The sequence below is a fragment of the Triticum urartu genome, chromosome 7, assembly GCF_003073215.2.
Source record: "Triticum urartu cultivar G1812 chromosome 7, Tu2.1, whole genome shotgun sequence".
Lineage (NCBI taxonomy): Eukaryota > Viridiplantae > Streptophyta > Magnoliopsida > Poales > Poaceae > Triticum > Triticum urartu.
The window spans coordinates 687,338,191-687,357,925 of NC_053028.1; the positions used below are offsets into that span (position 1 = coordinate 687,338,191).

Genomic DNA, 19,735 nt, shown 5'->3' on the forward strand with positions numbered 1-19,735 from the left:
TAAAAAAAGAGTTGTAATCGCATCACACTTGTAATGGCTGAGGCAATATATACGTAACTCATAGGTCGCCTCGGCTTGGCCTCCACTCCGAGAAGGGCATCGGAGATCCCATGGGGGCGCAACCGGCGTTGGCATTGAGGTGAAAGTTGTCCTAATCTACGTTTGGGACAAGATGCTGCTGAGCTGATTGGAGCAACCGAAGGACAACAAAGACCCCGAGATAATGCTTTGGAAGAAGGCCACCATCCTCACCGAGAAGTGCGCAGAATCTCCAACATGGCCGACGATCTCGACGCACCACACACTCAGGCTGATATTGGCACCATCACCTCACAGCTTGCGATTGACGGCTACACTCCATAGTTTCTCTCGGCCTCAACGCCCACGCTGGCGCTGTCGAACCAGCGTGCCGCTTGACACCGGCAAGACTGTGTCCAGCGAACTCCACACCGTCATCGCCATCGAAACAGAAAAATTCTTGCCGCAACACCTTCGGGAGACTGCAGGTGCCACCAGCTCGGAGAAAGACTGCTTTCACAAACAAGGCAATGGTTACCACATGAACCATCCGCGAGAGCAGCGGGATGGACGAGAGCAGCTGAAGATGAAGAAAAGGGTGGGAGTAACGCTTGCAGTAGGCAACGGTTGAGCGAGGGGCCATCAGTCTTGCAGCTGCTGCATAGGGAGCTGGCTGCGGTAGCAGTGAACCACAGCGTGTAGCAATGGATGCGTGGTGTACGTGGAGCTGGAGGTGCAGCAGCAGGTAGCATACCAGCACAATGAGTAGCCGAGTAGGAGCTGCAGTGCCTAGGCTGCGTCCCAAAATGGGAGCGGTTCAGGGGCAGTAACGTGTCGAGACGGAAAGAACAAGCTGTGGCACCAACATGTGCAGAGCCACCGACTCCGATGTGACCGCATGCGCATTTAGGAAGCATCACAAGCAGCAAAGGAGTCATTGAGTACACTGCAGCGCCCTTGACGTGATGAATTTTTCAAAGAGCCAGCTTGCATGGTCCTTCTAAATATTTATGGTAAGAAATTTTCAAACAAGTAGATGAGCTCCAATGCAATCCCATAACAATAATATCTTTTCAAATGTCAAAAAATTTGGTCACGTTACTCTTCGTGTAAAATTCCATGAAAATTGACGAGAATTGTGTGATGTTTTAAAACTAAGTTTTCACGATTACAAGTTTGTTTTTCAGAGCATTAAAAAATAAGTTACCGAATGCACTATTTTTATGAAGTTTACACGTGCTTGAAGCATGAATATGTACACTTTCAAAAAATCAATTTGGTACTGTACATCGGATTTGGTGAACATGGTGCATGCGCACCTTTTATAAATAGTAAACTCAAAAAAATGCTAGAAAAAATCAAAAAAATCAGAAATTATTTTTGTAATATACATAGTCAACCGGTATACTCGCATATGAAGTTTCACGAAGAAATCACATCCGTGGAAATCTGGGGGAAAATGACAAAATCAAAGCTAATCGAAGCTATTAAAACACACTGTCTAATGAATAGTATGGTCGCATTTGTATTTTCTTCACTAAGAATACCATGGGTGTCAATACATTATGAAACTTCACACGTGAATAGAATGATCGACTAAGTTTCATACCGCGAAATTTCAGAAATTTTTATTTCTTTCTATTATTTTTTATGAATTTACTATTCACATGGATGCGCGTGCACCCATTTTCACCTTTGTATTTTCTCATTTTCTTTCCCTAATAGCTTATACATGGAGACTATTAATTGGGTAAAGTCATATGTTTGCGACAGGCTGGATGATTTGGATGTGATAGTAGGAGAACAACCACACAATATATACCACTAGACATGCATACTCGGACATTTATGCTATCATCAATAGATACCACACAAATACGACCTCGAAAATGTTGTTAGAAACAGGCAACACAAAATCATAGGTCAAAAATCCTAGAAGGCCTACACGTGCTCATTATGGCGGATAAACGTCACATTTGAAGTACCATGCTTGAATTTATTTATTTTGTAAAATAATGATACAGTAACTGAATGCATAGTATGGTATAAATCAATCCACTTAAGAAGGGTAGTAGCGTACTCCACGTTGCTAGCAGTCTATCTAACTAATAATCACACTTCAATGCTATAGGGGTTTGGGTTTAATGAGTCCAGGAAATTAGAGTCGTAAGATCGGGTTTTGATATAATAACTAAGCATGAAATTTCTAGACAAATAGTTAAAAGCAAATAACCCGAGACTACAACTACATTTGTTTCATAGAGGGGACTGACAATGAAACATGCCATATAAGGAGAATATAGTTACTTCATGACGAAAGAGGCTTGGATAAGAGCAATGACGTTAAAATAATAATTGTACATATATATTTAAATAACGTGACTACATCGAGATAGCCCCCAGTGCATATATTAATAGCTATAAATATCATCTTTTCAGACTCATATTCTAAGACCCATTACTATGAACAAATTTTAGTGGCACATACGTAATTAAAATTTGATGATATACTATGTTGGTTTCACCCCACAGAAAAGCAAATACTCAAATGCCAACAAATGGTTGTTTAAAATATATAAAGCAATATATTAATAATGTTCTAGCCCCGCAAATGCGCGGGTTCACCCGCTAGTTTATCATGATATAACGAAATATAAATAACATATTTATTATTTCCTCTAGGGCATATTTCCTTCACATGTGTCACTTGGTTGCGCTTTGGCCAGTGTCATTTTTGCCAATCTCGTTGATAGAGGTGTTGTTTTGTAAATTCCATTGGGTAGAGGGGCATTATTATATAAGTTTCCATACAACACCCTCTTTCTTGCCGGCGGCCTTGAGTGCCTTACTAAACCCTAGAGTTTATGTCCTCCTTCACCAGAACTCATCGCTGCCGCAACAAACCCAGTTTCCTCTAGGCAACTTGAGTGGCTTCCTAAACGTTGGAGGCCTCGACCTCATGTCCACCTCCATAGCCCTCCTTAATCGGCGTTGACGACTATCGTGCAAACAATGACCTTCCACTAGGAAGCCTTTCTATTGGTGGTGTGTGGGTTTGCAAGCGGTGCAACCGTTGCTTTGGCCGTTGACAACATCTCCACGCCCCCCGCCCCCGCATCGCCTCCCTGGCGACCCAGAGGCAACCCTAGTTGCCGCACCTTCCCCCACCGCCACCCTCCCCCGCCATGCCGCCGCCAGAGGCCCAACAGGCGAAGCGCGCGTTGGTGCCTGTGAAGGTGGCAGCGAGGCCTTTCCCTCGGCGCGGTGGACTCCGCCCGTCCGCCAAGCCTCCCACACGATTCGGCCACCGCTGGCGGCGGCAGCTCGCGCTGGCGCGGATCCAGCCGTCCAGCCCCTCCCCTCATCGTCTCCCTCCCCTTCGGTCTGCCGGCTGCTGCCCGTGCTTGGCGCCGACGAAGCTCTCCGTCCCTTCCCGATTCTGCCAGATCTGGCTGAGATGGAGGCAGGGGCATCCTCGGCTGCCTCGGGCCCTCCCACCTCTCCTGTGGTGGCGTCGCAACGGTGGCCATCTTCTCCATGCTTCGGTCATGGCTATTGGACCACGTCCTCGTTTGGTTACCGGTGGTGCTCCCCAGCGGCGGCTGCTCTTGCGGCGCGCCAGCCTGGCGACAAGGCGGGCATTTGTGACCCACGGTGGGTATTCTGCCGGGGGCGGCTCTAGCCACGGCAACCCTAGACCGCGTTCTCTAGTTCTCTTGGCTTGCCGGTGTCCTCTGCTAGTGCTTCTCGGTCCCTGGTTCTTTAGAGGTTGCGTTCTCCAACCTCTTCGGTTTGCCGGTGTCCTGACCCGCCCCAGCTACGACGGTACGGATCTGTGTCTCTCCAGTTTCGGGCTTGTCGGCATCGCTGGCATTGTCTCTTTCCCCCATGTTGGCCTCCTACGCTTCGCCGCCTCCCCAACCCCAGTCACCTCTTGCCTCGTTCATGCGCCATGTCCTAGGCTAGCGTGTCTGGCGACGCCGGTGCCTTCGTGCTGCACCGGGCGTGGCTCCTCTTCTTGTGGTGTCAGCTTAGACCAACATTTAGTTTCCATGCCTCCTTATCATGATCCGACAGCTATGGGATTGCTCAGATTCGAGCCAACGAGAAACCCCGCTTGGCTTGCCGATGCTGGCAGTGGCGACGCTTGCAAGCGTCGTTGCCTCCTTGGAGGTGCTGCTATGGCCCATTGTTGTGCCCCTCTTCGAGCACCAGTGGAAACCATAGGTCCGATTCCTCGGATCGGATGACGACGGCACCACTGCGTCGTCCTCCTTCTTGAAGGTGCCATCTTGTTGGCTCGCGGTGTCCCCGGTGTTTGTTTTTGTAGGTGCTGGATGTCATATTGGTTCGGGTTACCGCTCAAGGCGTGGTTTTTCAGGGTGCTATGTAAGACTTCCACGATGCTTCTCCCATGTCTTCTGGCTCCGACTAGGCCGGGTCCTACTGCCCACTTTGCGATCTCCCGGCACTATTCGTGGGGGTACGTTGATCCGATCGAGTCTGGAGCAGTGGATGCGGGGCGGACGTTCTCATGAAGTTGTGACACGGTCTGACTTCCTGTGTCCTGCCTCCTCGCCTTCTTTGACTAGAGGCTGGATTAGGGGGTTTAGCTGTGTTTTTTCTTGTTTTGGGCCAAGCATCCCATCTCTTGCTGCTCTGGGCACCATGTTCACGCCCTCTTGCGTCCATGTCATGTTCATGCCCTCTTTGGCGGTAGGCATGTATAGATAATATTTTGATAGGACCGTGGTAATTGATGGAGGAGCTTACAGTTGTGATTCTTTATTTGATTCCAAAACTGATGCCTCCTGATTTTTGTGGTCTAGACACTTGACTCATTTTTCCTTGTAAAATTATGCTTATTTGGAGAGGTTGGAAGATTCGACTTTCCTTCTCAACAAAAGAGCTCTAACCATTAGATTTACCAGGACACAACTCCACCAATAAAGTGGAAGATGTATGTACCTCCAAAGCTACCGCAATTTCCGAACACTTCTTCGATTTGGCTAGACCTCAGAATTGATCCAACTACATGGGGCACATATCTCGAGGACGGAACCATAGGAGAGACACGACCAAGCTCCAATCTGAGGGAGTTGAAGATGTCACTGTGAAAGATGACCTGGTGAAGGCTGACCCAAAGACCATCATGCCACTAGCAGGATAGGACGCTGATGCATACGGTGGTGGTGGCGCATCCGATGAAAGTAAGCAAGGAGGAGTAGGTCTTCAAGGAGGGAGCTGAGGCGGTCTGCTTCGTGGCTTGCGCTATTAGGCTCTTGGGTGGAACTCCGGGGCCCTAATGTAACCTCCATCCAAGGCTAGATCTCAACTCTGATGGAGTGACAAATCTCTGAATTTTGGACTCGGGTTCTAGCTATGCTTCCAGTACTAGGTGCAATGCAATACTGATGCAGTAGACTAGTGGAGGAACACTATTCTTTAGCAATTGCGAGGTTCCACCAACAATCCCCTTTTGTTCCTTTTGTCTACACACAAGTGCGAGGTTTAGCAAGACATGGGTTCTCTACACACAAGTTGCCTGGTTTTTCAATGGGAAGAACCTAGGAAGTTCGTGCTCATTGTCTCCGCTTAGTGCCTGCTGTCCTATGTGTCACTGAGAGGCATCGACGGAAGGGGGTAATAGAGGTGGCGCCGAGGCCAAGGTCGACCATAGCAACAAGAGGTGGCAATGAGATCACATATGGCGGGATATGGTTAATAAGTGACAAGTGGCGGCGATGAGATCACACAGGGAGGTAGACGGGTCTATGGATGGTGGCTGATATGAAAATACCAGAGGTTACACTAGTGGGAAAACGCATATAGGTGTAGATAATTAGTGGCGCCGGTCCCAAACGGGACGCCACTGGTATTTTGGTAAAATGTAATAGAACACAGGGCAATCGAAATAGAAGGTTTAGCATAATAATCACTGGTTGAGTGCATTGAAACCAATAAAGATTTAACTGAGCTCCCTATAAAGAGCTACAATACACTAGTAATACAACATGCACATGATAAGTTCTGTCCAAGCAACTGAACAAAGTCTTGAGACTACGTAATTGACTGTTCAGAATGGGAAAAGGACGATGTTTGTCGATGAGCACTTGAATCCGCAAATGTAAGGACAGGAATCATGTCAAGGGATAAATTTGGCAGCCATGCATTAGCCCTGCAAATGAGAAATATTGAAACCTAGCTCCAGTAAGTATCGCCCCATGCAATTGTAGAGTTGTTATATGTGTAATGATTGTTGTCACTTGCAAATAAAACACAATACATGTTGACAGAAGGAACAAATACCACAGTACATGCTAAACAGAATCTCACTGGAACTAAATAACATGTGCAAAATTGGATGGTCAATAAAATTAGATGATACCACTTCAGCTATAGCTTATAAATTTGAATACAGACCCAAAACAGAAGGGCACGGTAAACAGAAGAATGCAAAAGGGCAAATAAGGTAAGCAAGCCCACAAAAAAAATATTTATGTTTTCTTATCACCAACTCTAGTATATATCCAGCTTATATTTCTGTAAAAATCAAGGTGTGGGCACACAAAATCGGATAAATATAGCATGTTAAATTAGCCAATAACTGGGATACATGCACAACTAAACTCTAATTGGGATGTCAATACCACATTTCAACCACCCTAAATAAGAAAATGAATGAAAGATTAAGTTTTGAGAAAACATACAAGTATTAACATTTATTTTACTATTTCATATATATATAGGAGCATGCTGATCATGGATTCTGAATAAATACTCACTAGAGCTCTGATAAACATAGCATTCCACTGAAGAATTGGCGCTGCAGATGTCATATATTTTAGCGCTTCCACTATTATTAGATGAGGCCTCCTGTGACAGTTGCAGTATCATCTTTTTAAGCGCTGGTGCACATTTGAGTATTAATTTCAATAAATCAAACTCATGTTCTTGTCCTTCGAAGCCATTGATTTCCACTTCTTCAAGAGCAGTCAAGGAGATAGTTTGAGACCTCCAGTTTGTGGGTTGGCACGAACAGTTTGGCGAGCATTTTCCTTTCAGCTAAAACCAAAAATTAAATGTAAATTACTACTACACAGTGTATGATTGAGATATAATATGAAAGGGGAGAACTAGTTACGTACCCGCGATCTCTCTAGGACGATCTTAAGCCTCTGTATACCTCTAGAAATACGAGTAATCCCGAGGAGATGAAACACCAGTGCTCCAAAAACATGTCCGGCTTTTAGGAGACGTAGCTCCAAAATAGAGAAATCAGCAACCAGGTGCTTCTGTATCTCCTGGGCAAAGTTGTCTTCATTGGAAATAAACCAGGAGCTCTGAAAAAAGATTCACAGGATATATATCATTTGTACAATTCTGTCTTGAGATAAAAGGAGAAAAAATATTGAGAATATATAGGATGTTGCCCCCGCATTGCCACTTTGCTAGTTCCGGTAAATTGAGTAAATTGAGATGAGTGGATGATACATACATTGGAGGCAGAGGCACTAATGTGGAGCGAAGTAGGAAGCTGTCCCTGTGTCTCTCCTGTGTGTAGCCACAACCTCTGGAGGCTCCAACGACCAAACCGGACGATGCTCCCGTCCCCCAAATACCAGCACTGCCACGAAACCTTCTCCAAGATTGGCGTCGAGACGGAGATGCTGCTGAGCAGCTTGTAAGTGCCGAAGGACACCGTGAGTCGCTTCAGCAGAGGGGCGACGATATCGGCTGCATCTGCGTACATTATGTTGCTCTCAAGGAAAAGTTCCTGCAGCGATGGCAAGTGGAGTGAGATGAAGCCATTCCGGACAAGTCCGAAGCCATCGTTGACAAACTTGAGGCTGAGCACGAGGAGGTGCGGGCATCGGGGGAGCAAGCTGTGGAGGCCGCCGAGGCCGTAGGAGATGGACAGCGTCCGGAGCGCGGTGAACACGCCGTCAGGGCAGTAGAAGAGAAGCCTTTCCATCATGAGAGATTTGGTCCGCTGGAAGCACGGCAGCCGGACGATGTTCCGCCGGTCTTCGAATTCAACGCCCCACGGGAAGCTGAGGACGATCTCCTCCGGCTCCAGCCCCACAGCGGCGCCGAGCAGCCTGGTGGCCGTGGCGCCGAAGGGCCCGGGATGCCTGCTGCTGCTGGGGATGCGGACTTCCAGGAGGGAGACCGCGGCCGCGGCCGGGGGGGCACACACACGGCCGAGCGCCGGTACAATCGACGGCGCGAGGTTGTGGAAGACGATTCGGCGGAGATGCGTCCAGAGATCGCGCCACCGGCGGGAGAGGACGCTGGTGCGCGCGGCAGTGGCAGCGCATCCCATGAGGGTGAGGATGAGGAGGAGGAGCTCCTGCGGGAGGTTGCTGATGCGATCCGGTTCGCCGCCGCCGCCGCTTGGGCTACACAGCTGCGGCTGCGGGAAACGCAGGCGACGCCCCGGCCTCACCTCCATCTGAGCAGCAGCAATCTGCGGGGACGAACGAAGTCGACGACGCCCGGATCTTGACTCCATGGAAGGCAGCTTCGCCAAGCAAAACCAAAGCCCACCGTTTTTCCCCCTTTTGGAACTGAAACCCCGGTGTGTTTGGGTCCCCACCCAGCTTTTCAGCCGACCATCTTTATTATATACACTTTTTCTTTTCAGCCCAGCATTTCCCAAATAATGTCGAATTCCAATATAACATTTTCAGGTGCAAAATATTCTCATCGGAGGCTTTAGATAATAAATGAAGGCTAACCCTCTTCATTCAAACTAACAGAGATATGACTTGACTCCCGCGCAAACGTTCGCGCGTTGGCGTGAAGATCTCGCATTGGCGCGAACGTTCCCGAGCAACCGACCAAATATCTATGCTTTTGGTGTAAACCTGGGAGAGCCATACCGGTTTTTTTTTAGTTTGTACCCCATGCGCCGATGAAATTGACAAAACTACCTCCACTTTGTGTAATGGCAAAAATGCCCTGACAGAAGTGTGACCAGGCAACATGTATCTCCTTCCTGTGTAGGAAGCCACTTCACTCCGTAGATCGGGGTTGAATGCGGCGGTCCATGGGCCAGAAGCGGCACCGGGTCAGAGCGCGCGAGTAGATGCCTCGGTCCACCATAAGAGTTGGAGGAAGTAGCATATCATCCGTGAGGGAGGAACCGAATCCAGAGTTTGGCATGGAGGCGCCCCCCTACACACACACACACACACACACACACACACACACACACACACTGTCATCCCTGTCGAATTGCCTAGAGCACGCCACCCGCGAGGCTATGTGGTGGTAGACGGTCGTCCAGGAACCTTACTGATGAGCATACCCGTTCCTTTATGTGATCGGCCTCTCTCTTTTATTCTCTTTGCAAGATCCGGTTGGATTAATACCACATACTTTGGATTACCTACACGCAACACTTTTTTTTAATCCACATTTTCTCACTAGTGTTTGCATTGCTAGAAAATCTAGCTGTAAATCCATGTACATGCAACACTTAACTTTTGATAAGGCAATTTGTAATTTTGTCCCTAAAAACACCCTAACAATTTTTGGCACTATGTACTTTAGTTCATACTTCACCTTATTGCCAAAAGGGTTTAGGATTTATCCTAACCATATTTGTCGTTGTCGATGAGGACAAATGCCAAAGGCTTTAGGCTTTACCCTAACCAACTTGTGTTGGTCGATGACGACAAATGATAAAGGTTTTTGGATTTACCCTAACCATATTTGTCATCATGGACGACGACCAATGCCAAACGGTTTAGGCTTTACCCTAACAATATTTGTCATCATTGACGACAAAAAATGCCGAAGGGTTTTGGATTTACCCTAACCATATGCCAAATGCATAATTAATCACTCATCATTCATCAACAAGCAAGATCATCATGCCAAATGCATCATTAATCAACACGCAAGATCATCATGCCAAATGTATCAGTCATCAATCATGATAAGTGCATCATTCATCAATAGTCCAGCTCATCATCAATTAGTTCGTTCAAACAGTCTAGATCATCATCAATTAGTTCATTCATCCATCCACCATTAGTACACACGACTTACCACTTCAATACTAACAGTTCAATAGGTTCAACACTCGTAGCTCAACAGACATGACATAACAACTTAATGTACATCTATATCTATATCTATATCTATATCTATCTATATCTATATCTACATTTATACCTAATATTAAAAGGAGGAAGATTTCTTAGTTCTGCCTCTGTCATCCTTTTATATCCGTTAATTTAATGTCACCCATATGAATTGATGGTTGAGATTTAATGTATGTAGTGTGTTTCTCTGAGTTGATAAAAATTACCCGCAATGCCACATATAAGTGAGAAAAAATGTTTTTTTGCCCTTCATAATTTTCTCCGTCATCCATTAAATCCTCTATACATGGATCAGCCCCATGAAATCCTTTGCGCGGACCGGCCGACCTTTGTGTAGGTCAATTGTAGTTGCATTATAGAAGGACTCGGATACGAGATTCCATATGAATCAGTTATTTGCTTAGCCAGCCTGGCTTCATGCATATCTCATAAAACCTAATCGCAGGCAAAGATTTGGTGAGGACATGGATAGAGGCAACACTACAGGAAAAATAAATGAAGTCGGGTATGAAACATACTCGACAAATTGCATTTTAATCATGACGAAGTATAAGCCAAGTGTTACACTCGGTTTAGTGTACTTCACATCCAGGACCTCATCGGCGGGTATAACAGAGCAGTAGTCTTCATACTTGTGTGACAGATTGAAATCCATCGATGCGTCTCACTCATACACCATAGGAGGATCTCCATGGCACTGACCTGAGTATCACAACCATACGCGGCCCTGATCCAGTCTTGCTGGTACTGTGTGGTACACAAGAGCTCGCCCTTCGACTGAAAATCATGGTCTTGTAGTTGTCATACCAGGAAGCGATCTCCTTCATCTTGGCCCGCTGATCAGTGTTGCCTAATGGTAACGCCACAATGAGCCTGTTCCATCGATCCCCTACTGTCGTCCATATGTTAAGAAACTATACAAATGAATTAATAAGATATCATTATTAATTATATACATAAAAACACGTAAAGTACATGTAATTAACACTACAAATGGAAAGTTATATATGTATACAAATATTTGAACAATGTTAATTATGCATGCATATTTACATTTTTATTAGCATAACAAAGAATTACAATACTAGTTAGCTATCGATCATAAATCCAAAATATTACCGATCGATTCTATGTAGCTACTTTTGCTAAAAAATGGCATGGCATATAATTAATCGATACAAAAACAAGATATGATGCATCTATTATAACATACTAGGAAGTGCACCCGTGCGTTGCAACGTGAGGGAAACAAACCCTTACATGCACCATGAGGCTTCCACTCTCTTATTGTAGGTATGTGTAATATAATACTTCATCCGTCCCACAATATCAGAGGTTTTGCAAACTATGTTAGTTTGCAAAAACATCTTATACCAAGGGATGAAGGGAGTAATTATTAGGGCTAGTAATAACTGTGGTAGTAACCCTACAACAATTGTTGTTTCGCTACAAATAATTCTTGTTCATTATGTATATGGCACTGACTGAATGCTACAGTACTATGTAGATCAAGTGTGAATATATATAAGCTGGTGTAGTACTTCATATTCTTCTTCCTCATAGATTATGATTTGTGAGATACTCTTGTACTACATTGTCTCCTTAGACCATCTTGTGTCGTCGTCAAGTCCTAATCAGAAGCAATGTTGAGCTGATAAGAACTCTATCAAAAGTAACGGCAATCAGCTGGCATTGAATTGGTGCCTGCTGATCAATCCCACATACAGTTGTCCTGTCCTCTCAAATATGCAAGAATCAGAGAACATGTGCTATCACTAATTGACTACTCAAGAATTATGAGAAGTATGGTCAAGTGCGGCCTAACCAACTGTTCTCATGGTGTTTATGATCCAACTTAAGCTAATTGCTTTGGCCCTAAGTGGTCGAGAGCATGGAAGTTGAGTATCCTCCTAATTGGCCGGTCTTAATAATGGAAGATGACTCCTGCATAATTCCCCTAGTTTCATCCAAGCCTCCAAGGCAAACCTAAGCTGTAGAAATTATTGCTTGTAGGCCTCCCGATGTTAGGAGTTTCTTTCGGTAGTACATTCTTTTTGCGAAATGTATAGATTTATTTTTTCTAATGAAAGAATCTAATTGGATCTGCAGATGCATAGAGTGCTTCAGTAAAACAAAACTGCAGTATTGTACATATATATTAGGCCAAAATTAGAAGGAAAAGGAAGACAGCCTTCAATTGTATGTAAAGTTTACATTGTAAACTAAGAAAAGAAGACGCACACGGCATGCTAGCACCTTGTTAATCTCACGATCAAGCCAATAAATAAATCAGTAAAAAAACACAAATCAAATTGAGAAAAATGAACCGGCGTTGCTGCTACTCTTCTGACCGGTGATCCATCAGCTGCTGCTCCAAGCGACGCGGACCTGCAACCACTCTTCTCCGGGCAGCCTCCATGCAGCACGTCTCACATGCACACAATGAGGCAGCTGCTCGCCACAACAACCATGCGATCCACCATATCCATCGGCCAAGACGGCTGCCACCATATCCTTCGGCCAAAAAAGTCTTTCAAATATTTTCAGATAACACATAATGTACAACACAAATCTGTTCAGATAACAGATACTACACAAATCTATCCAAATTTAGTTAGAAACGAAGAAGAAAGGAGGTTTTTTTTAGCGCAACATGGAGCCAGATGACGTTGGGACCTCGGCTGTTTTCGTGAGACCAATGAAATTAAATTAACAGTACTTCAAACTGCAGAATTAGCTTCTCCAAAATTCCTTACTGAAACTTTCCATGCACGTCGAAACTCTGGCACACACGATCTCACGTATCTGCCCTATCTGTTCCATTGCGCATTTACGTTTTGCATGGCCTTCTGTCCACCACAAAACCAGTGCCCATGACATCATGTTAAAATCTTGCATACTGGGATAAAAAGCAAGGGAGAGGAGACGAACATGCTGTACGCCCAAGAAGCAAGCAATCAGCTACCTTGATTAATCAGTATGACCTTTACATGGGACTAATTACCAGCAGCTCCGTTCTGTAGATTGGTCGTGCCGCGGCGGCATGGATGTGAGGATCGTGGCAGACATGCGGCCAGTTGATGATGGAGAAGACGGGCTCTCCGGTTCAGACCATGGCATGAAGCTGCAGAGGTGTGTTGGCCAGTGCAGCTGCGTCAAGGCGGTCGACTCTGCGCGAGTGCACTAGTAGAAAACAGGGCTTTACTCCAGGCCGGGCCAACCCATTAGTCCCGGTTCAGTCACGAACTGGAATCCATGGGGCCATAGGTCCCGATTCATGAAGCCAGGGGGGCGGCCGGGCCTCGTGGGGCATTGGTTCCGGTTCGTCTGGCCCCTTTAGTCCCCGTTCCAGACACGAATTGGGACCAATGGGCCTCGCTCCTGGCCCACAATCATTGGTCCTGGTTCGTGGATGGAATCGGGACCAAAGGGGGTACTTTAGACCCGGTTCCAGCCACGAACCGGGACCAATGCGATGCCTATATATACCCCCTCGCCCGCGAGCCGAACACTATACAGCCCTTTTTTTTGGCCGCCGTGGAAGAGCTTTGTGGTGCTCTAGCTCACCTCCTATGCACATGAGGTGTTCGATGAAATGCCCAGGCCACACTTAAGCTTTCTCCTCTCGAAGCTCCTTGTCCAAGCTCCATTTTTCTCGAGATTTGTCTAGGTTTGGCGGTCCGTCCTGTCCCGTCCCCGTCCTCACCTCGCCCGCGCCGATCTCGTCGCCTGCACCACCATGGTGACCCTCACTAGTAGAAAACAGGGCTATGGTCCAGGCCGGCTCAGCCCATTAGTCCCGGTTCAGTGTAGAACCGGGACTAATGTGGGCATTGGTCCCGGTTCGTGAGCCCAGGGGGCCGGCCGGGCCACGTGGGCCATTGGTCCCGGTTCGTCTGGACCTTTTGGTCCCGGTTGGTGGGACGAACCGGGACCAATGGGCCTCGCTCCTGGCGCACCACCATTGGTCCCGGTTGGTGGCCTGAACCGGGACCAAAGGCTCCCCTTTAGTCCCGGTTCTTGCCACAAACCGGGACCAATGAGGTGCCTATATATACCCTCGCTCGCGAGCAGAGCACTCCAGTGCTCTGTTTTTCTCTGGCCGGCGAGGGGAGGGGTTTGTGGTGCTCTAGCTCACCTCCTATGCACATGAGGTGTTCGATGGAATGCCCGAGCCACACTACTTAAACTTTCTCCTCTCGAAGCTCGACCTCCAAGCTCCATTTTCCTCGAGATTTGTCTAGATTTAGCGGTCCGTCATGCCCCGTCCCTGTCTACACCGCCGTCGATCACCCGCGCTGATCTCATCACCGACACCACCGTGGTGAGCCTCTTGTTCTTATCTTCTTTCTGAAACGAAAAATATTCTTACTTGTCTGTTTAGATAGATACTTGTATCATTTTCTTACATTTATTATTGCATCTTATATAGTGCGATGGTTTTGGTATCCGCCCCCGTCGGCCCTCGTCCTGTCTATGATTCGGATTTGGTATGTATATTATCTTCATAACTATTGGGTCATTTATTGTTTATGAAAATTATGCCGACCAACGTGACATAGATTTTATTTATCTAGGATGTATGTGAATCGGAAATGCCAACCGACCCTATTGTCGAGAGGTTAAATTTAGTTGAAGAAGAAAACAATTTGTTGAAGGAAAAAATAAAAAAAATTGAGGAGGAGAAGATGATATTGGAGTTGCATGTTGCGGATGTCGTCGATCATCACAAGATCAAGATGGATGCAATGCGCTTGAAGATTAGAAAGATTAGAAAATATGCCATTCATACCGAGGCTTGGTATCATTATGCCGTTGGATCAATTGTTACCTTGGTTGCGATTATGATCGCATTTGTTTTCGCATTGAAATGTTTTACATAGTTTCAATGTATGGTTTAATTAATTAGATGCTCTGGAGAGCTATATGTTGTTAGATGAGAACTATGTATGCACTTTGGTTTTAATGTGATGATGAACTTCTATTAATTTGGACACTTAATTATATATAATGCACGCAGATGAACCGGCAATGGATGTACGGTGACAGACACACCCGCGAGTACATTAAGGGCGTGCATGAGTTTCTCGATGCGGCTGAGGCAAACAAGCAGAATGGTTTTATGTGTTGTCCATGCACTGAATGTGGGAATACGAGGTCTTACTCTAACCGGAAAATCCTTTACTCCCACCTGCTTTACAAGGGTTTCATGCCACACTATAATGTTTGGACGAGGCACAGAGAAATAGGGGTTATGATGGAAGATGGCGAAGAAGAAGAGTACGATGACAACTATGTGCCCCCTGAATACGGTGATGCTGCAACGGGGGGAGCTGGTGAAGATCAAGAGGAACCAGACGATGTGCCCAATGATGCTGCCACGGGTGAAGCTGCTGAAGATCAAGAGGAACCAGACGATGTGCCCGATGATGATGATCTCCGCCGGGTCATTGTCGATGCAAGGACGCAATGCATTAGTCAAAAGGAGAAGCTGAAGTTCGATCGCATGTTAGAGGATCACAAAAAAGGGTTATACCCCAATTGCGAAGATGGCAACACAAATCTCGGTACCGTACTGGAATTGCTGCAGTGGAAGGCAGAGAATGCTGTGGCTGACAAAGGATTTGAGAAGCTACTGAAAATATTGAAGAAGAAGCTTCCAAACGATAACGAATTGCCCGACAGTACATACGCAGCAAAGAAGGTCGTATGCCCTCTAGGATTGGAGGTGGAGAAGATACATGCATGCCCTAATGACTGCATCCTCTACCGCGGTGCATACAAGGATCTGAACGCATGCCCGGTATGCGGTGCGTTGCGGTATAAGATCAGACGAGATGACCCTGGTGATGTTGACGGCGAGCCCCTCAGGAAGAGGGTTCCTGCGAAGGTGATGTGGTATGCTCCTATAATACCACGGTTGAAACGTCTGTTCAGAAACGAAGAGCATGCCAAGTTGATGCGATGGCACAGTGAGAACCGAAATAAAGATGGGAAGTTGAGAGCACCCGCTGACGGGTCGCAGTGGAGAAAAATCGAGAGAAAGTACTGGGATGAGTTTGCAAAGGACCCAAGGAATGTATGGTTTGCTTTAAGCGCGGATGGCATTAATCCTTTCGGGGAGCAGAGCAGCAATCACAGCACCTGGCCCGTGACTCTATGTATGTATAACCTTCCTTCTTGGATGTGCATGAAGCGGAAGTTCATTATGATGCCAGTTCTCATCCAAGGCCCTAAGCAACCCGGCAACGAAATTGATGTGCACCTAAGGCCATTAGTTGAAGAACTTTTACAGCTGTGGAATGGAAACGGTGTACGTACGTGGGATGAGCACAGACAGGAGGAATTTAACCTTAAGGCGTTGCTGTTCGTGACCATCAACGATTGGCCCGCTCTCAGTAACCTTTCAGGACAGACAAACAAAGGATACCACGCATGCACGCACTGTTTAGATGACACTGAAAGTATATACCTGGACAAATGCAGGAAGAATGTGTACCTGGGCCATCGTCGATTTCTTCCGACCAACCATCAATGTCGAAAGAAAGGCAAGCATTTCAAAGGCGAGGCAGATCACCGGAAGAAGCCCGCCATGCGCACCGGTGTTCACGTGCTTGCTATGGTCAATGATTTACACTACGTAATCTTTGGAAAGGGTCCCGGTGGACTAGCTGTTCCGAATGACGCTGAGGGACACGCACCCATGTGGAAGAAGAAATCTATATTTTGGGACCTACCCTACTGGAAAGACCTAGAGGTCCGCTCCTCAATCGACGTGATGCATGTGACGAACAACCTTTGCGTGAACCTGCTAGGCTTCTTGGGCGTGTATGGGAAGACAAAAGATACACCCGAGGCACGAGAGGACCTGCAACGTTTGCACGAACAAGACGGCATGCCTCCGAAGCAGTATAAAGGTCCTGCCAGCTACGCTCTTACGAAAGAAGAGAAAGAAATCTTCTTTGAATGCCTGCTCAGTATGAAGGTCACGACTGGCTTCTCGTCGAATATAAAGGGAATAATAAATATGCCAGAGAAAAAGTTTCAGAACCTAAAGTCTCATGACTGCCACGTGATTATGACACAACTGCTTCCGGTTGCATTGAGGGGGCTTCTACCGGAAAACGTTCGATTAGCCATTGTGAAGCTATGTGCATTCCTCAATGCAATCTCTCAGAAGGTGATCGATCCAGAATTCGTACCAAGGCTAAGGAGTGATGTGGCGCAATGTCTTGTCAGTTTCGAGCTGGTGTTCCCACCATCCTTCTTCAATACCATGACGCACCTCCTAGTTCATCTAGTCGACGAGATTGTCATCCTGGGGCCCGTATTTCTACACAATATGTTCCCTTTTGAGAGGTTCATGGGAGTCCTAAAGAAATATGTCCGTAACCACGCTAGGCCAGAAGGAAGCATCTCCATGGGCCATCAAACAGAGGATGTTATCGGGTTTTGTGTTGACTTCATTCCTGGCCTTAACAAGATAGGTCTCCCTAAATCGCGGTATGAGGGGAGACTGACTGGAAAAGGCACTCTGGGAAGAGACTCAATAATATGCAGGGACGGATATTCTTGGTGTCAAGCACACTACACAGTTCTACAGAACTCTACCTTGGTGACCCCGTATGTCGATGAACACAAGAACATTCTGCGCTCCAAACACCCGGAGCAGTGCGACGACTGGATTACATGTGAACACATCAGGACTTTCAGCAATTGGTTGGAAACACGTCTCAGAGGTGACAACACTGTTTGTGATGAGTTGTACTTGTTGTCGAGGGGACCATCTTTGACTGTATTGACTTACAAAGGATACGAGATAAATGGGAATACATTTTACACGATCGCCCAAGATCAAAAGAGCACCAACCAAAACAGTGGTGTCCGCTTTGATGCAGCAACCGAGAGCGGAAAGGACACATATTATGGTTACATAGTGGACATATGGGAACTTGACTACGGACCTGATTTTAAGGTCCCTTTGTTTAAGTGCAAATGGGTCAATCTGTTAGGCGGCGGGGTACAGGTAGACCCACAGTACGGAATGACAACAGTGGATCTGAAAAATCTTGGGTACACTGACGAACCGTTCGTCCTAGCCAATGATGTGGCACAGGTTATCTATGTGAAGGACATGTCTACCAAACCGAGAAAAAGAAAAGATAAGGAAGCGAATACATCATACGATGAGCCAAAGCGCCACATAGTTCTTTCAGGAAAAAGGGACATCCTGGGAGTGGACGGCAAGACAGACATGTCTGAAGATTATGAAAAGTTTCATGAAATTCCTCCCTTCAATGTCAAGGCTGACCCAAGCATCCTGATAAACAATGAAGATTATCCATGGTTACGGCGCAATAAGCAAATGACACAAGCGAAGAAAAAGTGAAGACTTTCTCCCCGCAATAAGCAAATGCTATGTGGGTGAAATTATGATACCATCCCAACTTTCAACTTTTTCAGAGTTCATTTGAAATGCTTTCATGTCTTATGGTTCGAAACTTTGATACTTCGAAAGTGATTGTCCATTTTGTACACGAAGTGCATCAAGTTTTTGTCGTAACCCTCTCTACTTTTTGGAACATGCTATGTGGGTGAAATGATGATACCATGCCAACTTTCAACCTTTTCAGAGTTCATTTTGAAATGCTTTCCAATTTCAGAGTCATTTAGCTCAAAGAATGAATTAATAGCAAACAGAATGAACTACAAAACTTTTATGAAAATAAAAACAATCAATTAAAATATTATGTTATGATCAACTAAAATAAAACTATAATATTCTTCAATAGCAAAAAGAATATAATTTGTGTGACCTAAAATCAAACTATAAGTATTTAATTGTAAGTATAAATAAAAAATAAATAGCAAAGAAGAAAAAAATTCTAATTTTATAGTAAAGTTATTCATAAACTAGTGATTCACACAAATTTTTAAAAATTCAAATTTAAACTATTTAAAATTTAAAACTAATGGCACTAACAGAAAGTTTATAATTTTTGTGACCTAAAAGCAAAAAGAAATCACTAAAAAACTGTAAGTATTTAGTTTTAAGTAGAAATAAAAAATAAATAGAAAAAAAATTCTAATTTTATAGTAAAGTTATTCATAAACTAGTGATTCACACAAATTTTTAAAAATTCAAATTTAAACTATTTAAAATTTAAAACTAATGGCACTAACAGAAAGTTTATAATTTTTGTGACCTAAAAGCAAAAAGAAATCACTAAAAAACTGTAAGTATTTAGTTTTAAGTAGAAATAAAAAAATAAAAAACCAAAAAATATGAAATAAAAAAGAAAAAACCAAAAAAAATGCCACCTACTGGGCCTCCACGGCCTGAATACGACTAGAAACCCTACATGGGCCAGGATTCAGGCCCGCAGAAGGCCCAATAGGCCCACAGGCAAAGCAGTGTCAAATTAGGCCCATAGGCCTGCTGTTCAGAGGAGTTCGAGAGGGAGGAGGCAGCAGAGCTTATAAACTGGTGTTGGGCGCTGTCAACTAGCGATGTGGGACTAAACTTATGGGCGCGGGGCAGCACAAGGGTATTGGTCCCGGTTGGTGGCACCAACCGGGACTAAAGGTGGCATTGGTCCCGG

At 45.4% G+C, this 19,735-nt stretch overlaps 1 pseudogene; it reads right to left on the reverse strand.

The window, feature by feature from the left end:
* Positions 1 to 5,945: 5,945 nt before the first annotated feature.
* On the reverse strand, positions 5,946 to 8,533 carry LOC125519419 (annotated as a pseudogene).
* Between the last annotated feature and the right edge of the window lie 11,202 nt (positions 8,534 to 19,735).